The 12,018-nt window shown below is 38.9% G+C and overlaps 1 long non-coding RNA gene across 2 annotated transcripts in view; it reads right to left on the reverse strand.

The window, feature by feature from the left end:
- LOC138160419 (uncharacterized) overlaps positions 1-12,018 on the reverse strand; it is a 106,045-nt gene that overhangs the window by 3,216 nt on the left and 90,811 nt on the right. The window lies entirely within an intron of this gene.

The following is a 12,018-nucleotide window of genomic DNA, read 5'->3' on the forward strand; positions in this document are numbered from 1 at the left end:
CTTCCTTCCTTCCTTCCTTCCTTCCTTCCTTCCTTCCTTCCTTCCTTTCCCTTTTTGGAGGGCAATTGGGGTTAAGTAACTTACCCAAGGTTACACAGCTAATTGTTTTGTGTGTGTGTGTGTGTTAAGTGTCTGAGGCCGGAACTGAACTCTGGTCCTCCTGACTCTGGGGCCAGCACTTTACTCACTGACCCACCTAGCCACCCCCCATTATTATTTCTTACTGAACTTTTAGAACCGATACCTAATCAGTCTCCATACTTCTAGTCATTCATTCCAAACCCATATACTATGACAAGACTAATATTCTTATCTTCTTAAGACTTTCCAAAATGTAGCACCAACCTTCTTTTCCAGAGTTATCTCACTCTACTCCCCTTTTCCTACTTTGTGATCCAGTCAAATAGATTACTCACTTTTTCCTGAATATACCCTGTGCTTTTATACCTTTGTGACTTTCCTGACTCCTTTCTCTATTCTTCAAACACCCCCCTTTTTAGCTGTCTTTCTTTATTTGTTGAAATCTTGCCAATTTTCAAATCCCAGTTCAAATCATTTTATGACACCTTCTCTGGTTTCTCTTCCTTTCCTCAAATTCTTAGGTAATTCTAGTCTTTTCCACTTGCTTTCCTCTATTTTTCACTTCCTGACTCTTTCTCCTTTGATGGTGGCTTCTCTAGGGGCTGTAATTTGAAGTTTTCTCAGGCTCCTCCCATGATGGACAATTTATGTAGATCAGTCTTAGTCTCTGTCGCTGGTGACTTCTTGGGGATAAGAACTGGCCTCAGTTGGATCCTAGTCCCCTTTTCTTCAGGCCTGATAGATCCAAACACAGGACTCAGTTCCCTCTGTTACCCAGTTCTCTAGACAAGACTCTGAATGTGGAATATTGTATGTACTTTTAGAAGCAATTGATGTATTGATTTGTTTTGTTGATCCGCTTTTGTTTTTCTTTCTTTTGAAATCTTTGTTGTATGTAATGACTTGCTGGGTAGGGAGGACTAAGAGATGAAGGTGATGTGAAAACAAAATATATCAATGAAAACGAGATTTTAAAAGCTAATGTGTTAACTTGGGGGAATCACACTTATGCAATGATTATTTAGAAAGTTTTAGAATAATTAATTTTATTTTTATTCTTGACAACAGGAGGAAGGGGGAAAGAAACAATTCCAACCTACCCACCCAAATTTGAAGTTAGAAAAACAGAACCTCAAAACAACATGGAGAGAATCAGAAAAATAACTGCAACTGTGACCATAGAGAGGTACAATTCTTCCTAAATGCAGTAGCATGAACTAGATGACCTCTCAACATCCTTACTCGTTCTCCAAGTATGAAACCCATCTTCTGCAGGGATAAACGCAGACATTCAGAGCTTCAGCAGTCACAGAACCAGTCAGGGGCAACAAAGATAATAAGCTTAACCTTGACTTTCCATCTTGAAGCCTAACCACAAGCTGAGAAACTGAAAGGGACTCAGCAGGTAAGACCTTTGAAAGCCTTGGGGATAGGTATCATATAAACACAAGGCACTATTCATCAACACCACACCTTAAATCTGTACAAATAACTTTCCCTTCTCAGGGACAATAGGAAATGAAGTGAAGCCTAGCCCAAGAAAACCTGTTCATCACATTGAATACTAGGGTAACACTGATTATTTATTTAAGGAGGTCAGGGGTGGGTATTTAGCACTATTAAAGCTGTGTCATCATTCTGACTCTTAGTTAACAAATAGCTAAAATTCTGGATAAGTATCTTCTTTTGAACCCCACAGCATCCCTAATTGTGGTTTAAAACCAACATTGGGGAGAAAAATCTGTTATTTTCACATCTGCTTTGAAGACCCTAGGTAACAGAGAGGGATAAGAACAACCTGGACTTGACTTGATTTATTGTTTTGTTGACTGTCTAGATTTGAAAAAGTGATAGAGAAAATATTAATAATGCAGATCAACCTTAAAAGTGTGTCGTAGGAACATTTCTTTTTTTCAAGGAGGCAGTTATCAGCACATCCTCGAAAACATCCTTACATGGAATAATATGTGAATTTTGAAACTCTTCCTGTTGAGATTTCAGAGTAAAGAAGCATTAGTAAACATATATCCTGGAAATACTTTCAGTTCTGAAAAGCTTAGCCAGGTGCATGTACAGTCAGAAAACCAGTGTGAATTTTGGTGGAACAAGTTCATTCTGAAGTGTCACTTTGTATACAAATACACTTATATAAACACAAAACATAAATATGCATATATATGCAACTATAGATATTTTTATATTAAATTATATCAATCTATTTGTATATATTAAAGTAAGAACAGATATCATGTACATGATCTTAGTCAAAAGGTAGATATTTTATCTGTGAGAAGTTATCTGTGAATTATATTTGTCCATGTTAATCCTGTCTCTCACTGACAAATATAATCCAGTTACAAGTATAATATGACATGTTAGAAATAATAAAACATATTTCAAGTATGTTGAATCCTAGCAAAGGCAGTATAGTTTTTAATTACTTCCTTGATTTGGGGACTCCCCACCAACTTCTGTATGATTTGGTTGATGATCTTCCCCCCACCCTCCCAAAAAATCAGTGAGGCTACTCTGGTAATAAAACTAGATGGGCTTCATCTGAAAGTAACATAGCACCTTGTTGGTTCCTCATTTGAAGCTAGCTAGAAGCTATATTGCTGATATATCCTTGGAGTACCTGGGAAGCTTCTGTGTTATCAAAATAGTACTTTCATAGAGGAAATTATTAGACAGCTGGCTTCGAAGCCAGGAAGAGTTGAGTTCAAGTCCTGCCCCTTACATATTCTGGTTCTATGACCTTGAGCAAGTCATTGAGCCACTCAGAGTTCTAGATGACTATCTATGACCCCAAGTTGCAAAGATGATGAAAATCTGAATTAATAGAGGAAGTTCCCTATACCAATGAAATCACATGCTTAGTCTTTATTCCTAATTATCATTTTCATTGATGAAAAAAAATCTTCACCTTAATTTTGAGATCCTATGTTCGTATCTGACGATCAGGATTCTGATAATTCAGAAGGGAGCTACCAGAACCAAAACATGTGGATGGGATAGGTTATGCAGAAAGTCATGCAACAGGAAAGATTAAATTTAGAAATTGTCAAACAACAATCCCCTATGTTCAGTCTCTAACTTATGAGGAAATAAAGGCTTGTCACTGTGTTCTCAGCACTCCTTAAAAGGATTACTATAGTATAAAAAGCTACCACCTCTGCTTTTCACTAGGATATCAAAACAATTCACACAGTTAATATTTGCTATTGACATACTCACTTCACATAATCTGGGCATTCTTCAACCCCCCCTGACCTCTTTTTTCTTTTAACTTCAATTCTAAACAAAAATGTCTTTGATAGTGATGAAAGAGTAGACAGATGAACCAAGCAGGTAACTGTAAAAACACTTTATGCTGTGCTACAAGCTGGTTCTTGTACCAAACAAAGCAAAAAAGGTCACATTAATATGACATATTATAGAAATTAGAATAAGAATTTCAAGTAGGTTAAATCTTATGGAATAAAACATAATCCTTTTTTTTTAAATTAGAGAAATGAGGGAAAGCAAGCTCAGACTTAACCAATTTTCATACTGAACGTATAATATTCAAAAAGTAGGTTACTGCATCATTGGGATTTGACAAACCTATGTATTCCCCTTTCCAATTAATTTTCAAAGCTTTTTCCATTATAGACTTCTCACCTCTATGATGTTATAATGGGTGTTTATCACTTTTCACTATTTTCTCTTCCTATAAATAATGGGGTCGAGTGTGTGTGTGTGTGTGTGTGTGTGTGTGTGTAGAGAGAGAGAGAGAGAGAGAAGGGAGAACTAATCTGTAATGCATCATAGAATTGGGTCTCTTAGACATTATAAGGTATTTTGTATTCACAAAAATGTATCACTGTGATTCATTAGTTGATCCTTATAACATTTCTAGAAAGTTGATGAGTGTCATTGTTCACATCTGGCAGCCAAGGAAAATGACTCAGAAGAGAATTGCTGAGCTTGGATCTCTGTGCTAGCAGCTCTGCCTGCAGGGCCTCAGGTCACCAGCCCTGGTTGACTTTAAGGCTACCACCCTTTTTCTTTATCCAAAGTCAAATACAGAATTCATTCATTTATTCATGAAATATTTATTGATAACCTACTTTATAATACGAAAAATTCATTTCTAATATTAGATGAAGCTTGCTTTTCTCACTGTAGTTGGAAACCTTTTAAAATAAGTGTCATGGTTAAAAAAATCCTTTTGCCTCTATTTGGTTAGTGGGGGAATGAGGGAGTGGATGCTGATTGTCAGACAGTCCAGGGGAATTAGGGCAAAGTACTGAACTGGAGGCAGCCAAAGGCTTGCTCATGCCAATTTTTGACATGCCTGCAGTTTGGGGCAAATCCTCATCATAAAAGCTGGCATTTATATAACACTTATTATGTGTCAGATACTGTTCCAAGCACTTTCAAACATTATCTTTTGATCCTCATAACAACTCTTGGAGGAGGTAAGTGCTATTATTATCCTCATTTTACAGATGAGGAAACTGAGGCAAATAGAAGTCAAGCGACTTGCTCACACAACTTGTAGGTATCTGAGGTCAGATTTGAACTCATAACTTCCTGACTTCAGTCCTAGAATTCCATGCATGAGCCCACCTATCATGACATGCAGACATGCTGGATTCATTGATCCCTGGAGTTAAAACCCCATTAATTCATTGATAAGACATTAATTAAGGACTTGCAATGTACAAGGCAATATGATGAGTGCTGGGGATACAAAAGCCAAAAAGGAAATAGTCTCTGCCCACAAAGAACTTACATCCTACTGGGAGAAAATAATATTTTCATATATAATTAGTTTATATAAATAGCTTCATTGATGGAATAAGGCACTGACAACTAGAAAGATTAAAAAGGGTCTCATTCACGACCTGTTCCTTGAGCGTTGAAAGAAGCTTCTAAGTCAAGAATGGGGAACCTGTAGCCCCAAGGCCACATGTGGTCCTTTAGGTCCTCAAGTGCTGCCCTTTGACCAAATCTAAACTTCACAGAACAAATAAATCCCTTTAATGAAAGGATTTGTTCTGTAAAACTTGGACTCCATCAAAAGGCCACACTTAAGGACCTAGAGGATCACATGTGGCCATGAGGCTGCACGTTCCCCACCCCTGTAGGTGATGAAGATGAAGAGGCAGGGATGGGGGACGGCTCTATGAAAAGTTATGGAAGCAGAAAACAGAATGGTATACAAAGGAAACAGTAAAGAGGCCAATTTGACCAATTACTAGGCCAATTATTGCAGAATGTATGAGAGGAAATCCAGGGGAAAATTCTAGAAAGATTTATGGGAACAAGATTATGAAAGCTTCTGTAGAGGAATTTGTATTTTATACTAGAGGCAACAGGGAGCCATTGAAGCTTCTTGAGCAGAGGAGTGACATGGTTAGATCTGAGCATTAGGAATGTCCATGTGGATTTCATGAACACTTGTTCTTATGCCTCATCATGCCAAGAAAGTGCCCTTAAGCTCCTGAAGGTTTGCAAGTGGAACAGAAATATGTCAGATTCCACCATGCTGAAAAAGGCTGAGTATGGCCCTGATAACCAAGCAATTCTGTTTTCTGAGAAACAAAGGCTGGACTCCTTTTAATGATTTTAAAAAATATAGCTAAAGGTAGATAGATAGATAGATATAGATGTAGATACAGATATATACAAATATATATATTTTTCTTGAATTTTTTTTTTAGTTTTCAACATTCATTTCCACAAGATTTTGAGTTACAAATTTTCTTCCTGTCTCTCCCCTAGCCCTACCCCAAGATGGCAAGCATATTGAATACCTCTTCCCCCAATCTGCCCTCTTGTAATAGCCCACCATTCCCCCTTACTTTCTTGTAGGGCAAGATAGATTTCTATACCCTATTGCCTATATATCTTATTTCCCAGTTGCATGTAAAAACAATTTTTAACATTTATTTTTAAAACTTTGGGTTCCAGATTCTCTCTCTTCTTCCCTCCTCACCCACCCCCACTGGGATGACAAGTAATTCAATATAGGTTTTAGATGTGTAGTTACACAAAATTTTTCCATACTAGTCATGTTGTGAAAGACTAACTACATTTCCCTCCATTCTATCCTGCCCCCCATTTATTCTATTTTTTCCTTTGACCCTGTCCCTTTTCAAAAGTGTTTGCTTCTAACTACCCTCTCCCCCAATCTGCCCTTCCTTCTATTATCCCCCCTCTTATCCTCTTCCCCCCTACTTTCCTGTATGGTAAGATACACAATTGAGTGTGAATATTATTCCTTTCTTAAGCCAAATCCAATGAGAGTAAAGTTGATTCATTTCCTTTCACCTCCCTGCTCTTCCCCTCCATTGTAACAGCTTTCTCTTGCCTCTTTTATGAGATAATTTACCCTATTTCTCCCTTTCTCCTTCTCCCAATATATTCCTCTCTTATATCTTAATTTTATTTATTAGCTATCATCCCTTCATATTCAACACACCCTGTGCCATCTATTTATGTATACATGCACACACATACATATACATACCTATAAATACATATATACATGTGTGTGTATATATATATATGTATGTATACATATATATTCCCTTCAACTATCCTCATACAGAGAAAAGTCTCATAAGTTACAAATATTGTCTTTCCATGTAGGAATGTAAATAGTTTAACTTTAATAAGTTCCTTATGATTTCTCTTTCCTGTTTACCTTTTCATGCTTCTTTTGATTCTTCTATTTGAAAGTAAAATTTTCTTTTCAGCTCTGGTCTTTTCATCAAGAATGCTTTAAAGTGGGGTGGCTAGGTAGCACAGCGAGTAAGAGCACTGGCCCCAGAGTCGGGATGACCTGGGATCGAATCTGAGCTCAGACACTTAGCACCCACCCAGAAACACCTGGCCGTGTAACCTTGAGCAAGTTACTTAACCCCAATTGCACAGGGGTGGCCAGGTGGCACAATGAGTAAGAGCACCAGCCCCAGAGTTGGGATGACCTGGGATCGAATCCAGGCTCTGATACTTAGCACCACACCCAGAAATAACTGGCTGTGTAACTTTGAGCAAGTTACTTAACCCCAATTGCTTTAGAAAAAAAGAATGCTTTTAAAGTACTCTATTTCATTGAGTATGCATATTTTCCACTGAAATATACTCAGTTTTGCTGGGTAGGTGATTCTTGGTTTTAGTCTTAGCTCCTTTGACCTTTGGAATATCATATTTCAAGGCTTTGATCCATTAATGTAGAAGATGCTAGATCTTGTGTTATCCTGATTGTGTTTCCACAGTACTCAAATTGCTTCTTCCTGATGGCTTGTAATATTTTCTCCTTGACCTGGGAACTCTGGAATTTGGCTATAATATTCCTCAGAGTTTTCTTTTTGGGATCTTTTTCAAGAGGCAATTGGTGAATTTTTTCAATTTCAATTTTGTGCTCTGGTTCTAGAATATCAGGGCAGTTTTCTTTGATTATTTCTCGAAAGATGATGTATAGGATCTTTTTTTTTGATCATGGCTTTCAGGTAGTCCAATATTATCTCTCCTGGATCTATTTTCCCAGTCAGTGGTTTTTCCAATGAGATATTTCACATTGCCTTCTATTTTTTCATTCTTTTGGATCTGTTTTATATCTTGATTTCTCATAAAGTCATTAGCTTCCATTTGCTCCATTCTAATTTTGAAGGAATTATTTTCTTCAGTGAGCTTTTGAACTTTCTTTTCCATTTGGTCAATTTTGCTTTTTAAGGCATTCTTCTTCTCATTGGCTTTTTGGGACTCTTTTGCCATTTGGGTTAGTCTATTATTATAATATATACTATAATATATGTAATATATACTATTATAATATATATATATATTTTTGGATCTCCTTTAGCAGGCTATTGACTCGCTTTTCATGATTTTTTTTGCATCACTCTCATTTCTCTTCCCTATTTTTCCTCTACTTCTCTTACTTGATTTTTAAAATCCTTTTTGAGCTCCTCCATGGTCTACAACCAGTTCATATTTTTCTTGGAAGCTTTTAATGCAGGAGTTTTGACTTGGTTGTCTTCTTCTGGTTCTATGTTTTGATCTTCTTTGTCACCAAAGTAAGGTTCTATAGTCTGATTTCTCTTCCTCTCTTTGCTCATCTTGCCAGTCAATGACTTGACTTTTGAGCTCTTTACCACAGTAGAACTCTGTTTCCACAGTAGAAAGTTCTGTGTCACAAATTTCTAGGGCTTTGACAGCTGTTGTCAGAGTTTCTTCTAGGCACCTGTCTCAGAACTGTGAGGATGACTGCCTCTCCACAGACTCATCAAGCTCTGCCATGATAGTGCTTCTCACCCTAGGATTGCCACTTAAGATTTCAACCCAGATCCAAGCAGGACAAAGCAAGAGAATCCTGCCTTAGCACCAGCAAAATGATTCCAGCAATTGTCCTCTGGTCAGCCACTTGGTCCCCCATGATCTGTGGGCCTAGACCTTTGGAAGCAGCCATGGCGACAGCCACTTGCTGCCTTTGCCACCCTAGGTTCAGGGGCCAAATTGCTCTTCTCTCACCTAAGATCAACAGAGTTCCCCACTGACCTTTAATTTTCTCTTTGGCATTTATGGGTTGAGAAGACAGGAAACCACAACCGCTGCCAGGGAATCAGTCCTGATTCTGGCCTATCTGTGCTGCCAGTCTGGGCTGGTGCAGCCCATGCAGAACTGTGCTCTGCTCCCAGCCTGGTGTGATAGACCCTCTCTGTCAGCCTCCCAGGGTGACTTCAGTGGGAGATTTGTTTCTCTCTCTCACTTCGTGGGTTCTGTAGCTCTAAAATTTATTCAGAGTCATTTTTTGCAGGTATTGGAGGTGGTTGGGGTGCCAGCTCAAGGAAGTTCCTGCTTTTACTCTGCCATCTTGGCTGTGCCCATATATATATTTGAGATTGGGAAAGAGGGTTGGCTGGTCACATGGCAGGACTGAGGGCTACTGGACAGTCAAAGGGCTCTACTATTATTACCCTATTAATATCAGGAGAAATTGAGGAGGGACTCCAGCATTTCAAGGTAGACTTTCTGTGGTGACTCTGTGGGAGGCTGTGGACAAGATTTGACCTGCATAAGCAGGCATGGATGGGTTTCCATCTGAACCAATGGAGGGTCTTCTTGAATTGATGAGATTATTGTTGAATTTGAACACTCCAAGTGAAGGATGGAGTAGAAAATTGGATTCGGAGAAACTGAAGGCTCTTACAATGACCTCAAACAGGAGTGATGAGGCCCAAAATAGGGGTTTTGATCTATGAATAGAAAGAAGGAGACAGTTGGGAGAGATGTTATAGCCAAAGAATCAGCAAGACTTGGTAGTTGATTGGATATGGAAGAATGAAGAGTCAAAGAGGATTCTTAGAATGCAAACTGGATGACAGAAAGGATTATAAATCTTTTATCAAAACCACAAAGTTAGGTCTTCCTAACCAGACCTCTTGGCCTGGGTTTTGGAGAAAAGACACCTAATTCTGGTTTGGACATATTGAGTTGAAATGCCTAAGGAACAGCAAGAGGTGCCCAATAGGTGACTGGTAATGTTGGACTAATGACAAAGGCAGCTAAGTGGTGCACTGGATGAATTGCTGGGACTAAAGTCAAGAACACAAGTTTAAATTACACTTATTAGCTGTGTGACCCTGGGTAAGTCACTTAACCCCATTTGCCTCAGTTTCCTCATCTATATAATGAGTTGGAGAAGGAAATGGCAAGCACTCCAGTATCTCTGCCAAGAAAACCCCAAATTGGGTCACAAAGAGTCAAACGCGGCTGGAAAACAATTGAACAACAATGATAACAAAGAAGGATTTAGAGTTAAGGCTCTCTCAATCTGACAGCCATCTGCACAGATCTAACTCACCATGTGTTACTGCTGTCCATGGATATGCTACTGCCTAATAAGGAAATAGACACTGGACAGTCCCAAACTCACCCCAGCCAGGAGGCACACCACACAATACAAAAGGTCCTTGAGGAAAGTACCAAACTCTCCATGGTTCTTCAAGTGTTCACTTTACTAGGCCAGGGATATGTTCTATGTGGGTCTAAATAGTTTAATTCTTGATTTTAGCCCCTACTCACTGAAAAAAAAACCCAAACTCTGCCTCTTCCCATATGTCAATGAACTTTGATCACATGAGTATATAAAAAGAGAATTAATCACACAAGTCAAGCCTATCCAGTTTCTTTGTGACCAGAGAAATAAAAGAGAAGGAAAACATCAAGTGCTTGCTAAAACATTTGCCATTGGACAGTTAGGTGGCACAGTGGATAGAGCACTGAACTTGGAGTCAGGAAGACCTGAGTTCAAATCTTAGCCTCAGACATTACCTAGCTGTGAGACACCTAATCTGGGCAAGTCATTCAACCTCTTTCAGTCATAGTTTCCTCACCTGGAAAATAGAGATAATATTCACTCCTATCTCCTAGGGCTATAAAAATTAAATGAGATAATATAATTTTCAAAACCTTAAAAAGTTAATAAATGGCAGCTACTTAGCTACTAGCTATGGGGTTACACATCTACTTCTGCTTCTAGACCAGGGCCACCCTTAACTGGTCTATAGGAAGGGTTCTTAACCTAGGTTTCATGGACTTAAAATTTTTTTTGATGACTGTAATTCAATATGATTTATTTCCTTTGTATTTTATGCATTTTTTTCTGAGAAAGGGTCCATCTGTTGTTGTACAGTCATTCAGTCATGTCCAAATCCTTGTGTCCCTGTGGACCATATTGTTCATGGAGTTTTCTTGGCAAAGATACTGGAGTGGTTTGCCATGTCCTTTTCCAGCTCATTTTCCACATGAGGAAACTGAAGGATTAAATAGGGTTAAGTGACTTGCTCAGAGTCACACAGTTAGTATGTTTTTAAGACCAGATTTGAACTCTGGTCCTCCTGACTCTAGGCCCAGCTCATCAGATGGGGCATAGATACAACCCCTATTACATATACATATACACTCACAAAGGAACACATTGAAAGAGTTATCAATGATTTACTTATTGAGAAGGATCTGTGGGTATATGGAAGTGAGACATAGAATGTAATTAGTTCTAAAAAAACTAAGAATGAGTACTATACAGAGGACAGTAAAGAGGTACATGGTGGGTATGAACGGGCTACGCATAACCAAAGCAGAACAGGAGTCAAAGACATTTCCAAGGAATTAAAGATCTTGTGTCAAGAATGAGGAACACCAAGCCAAAGAGTTCCAGTAGAATCCTTCCAATGTAAGGAAAAATGCTCAGTGTGTCAGGCAAGCCCTCTGTAGTTAACTTTTGGGAGGCTCTAGATAAGAGTTACACACTTAGGTGGGCATGGATCAGAAGCAGTGTTCATCATTAGAGGGAACACTTGAATTAATGAGCTCACAGATCCATTTGAGTTTGAAGGTATTTTCAAAGGGGAAGGAGGAAAATGTATGAAGGCACTAGGCATCATGGGAAGGAGGTATCATTTAGGAAAACAAACGGCACAGAACCAGTAGTCTAGGGATGCAAACATCCACCTTTGTCTGCTTCACAGTTCTGCCCAGGGACAGTCCTAGAGACCCCTCACCTCTGCCCCTTAGATTTAACTTAATGCTTGGAAAAGATGGGCCATTGGGACAGATTATTAAGCAGGTAGATTTGGTCGTTTTCTTTTTCCTTATTAGAACACAGTAGTAGAGGGAAGCATGAGCCACCAGTAAGTTCTTCTTTCCCACCCCCATCCCTTTTTTTTTTTTGGCTGCTGAGACTCTTTTCAGGAGCCACTATTTATAGTCAATGAAAACAAAATGCCCCAAATTACACTGCCCCCATGTTGCTAGGAAACTGACTCAAAAGATTCACTTGCCTGTATTCCTGTCTCAGCCGTGTAAGAACTTGTGTGTATGGGCTTTCAGACCCCCCAGTGCTCTCTCCACCTCCTAAGAAGCTGCTTTGCCAGGGGTTCATGT

The sequence above is a fragment of the Petaurus breviceps genome, unplaced genomic scaffold (genome assembly GCF_028583685.1).
Source record: "Petaurus breviceps papuanus isolate PSGF00001 unplaced genomic scaffold, PetGlider_PUasm1.0 181, whole genome shotgun sequence".
NCBI lineage: Eukaryota > Metazoa > Chordata > Mammalia > Diprotodontia > Petauridae > Petaurus > Petaurus breviceps.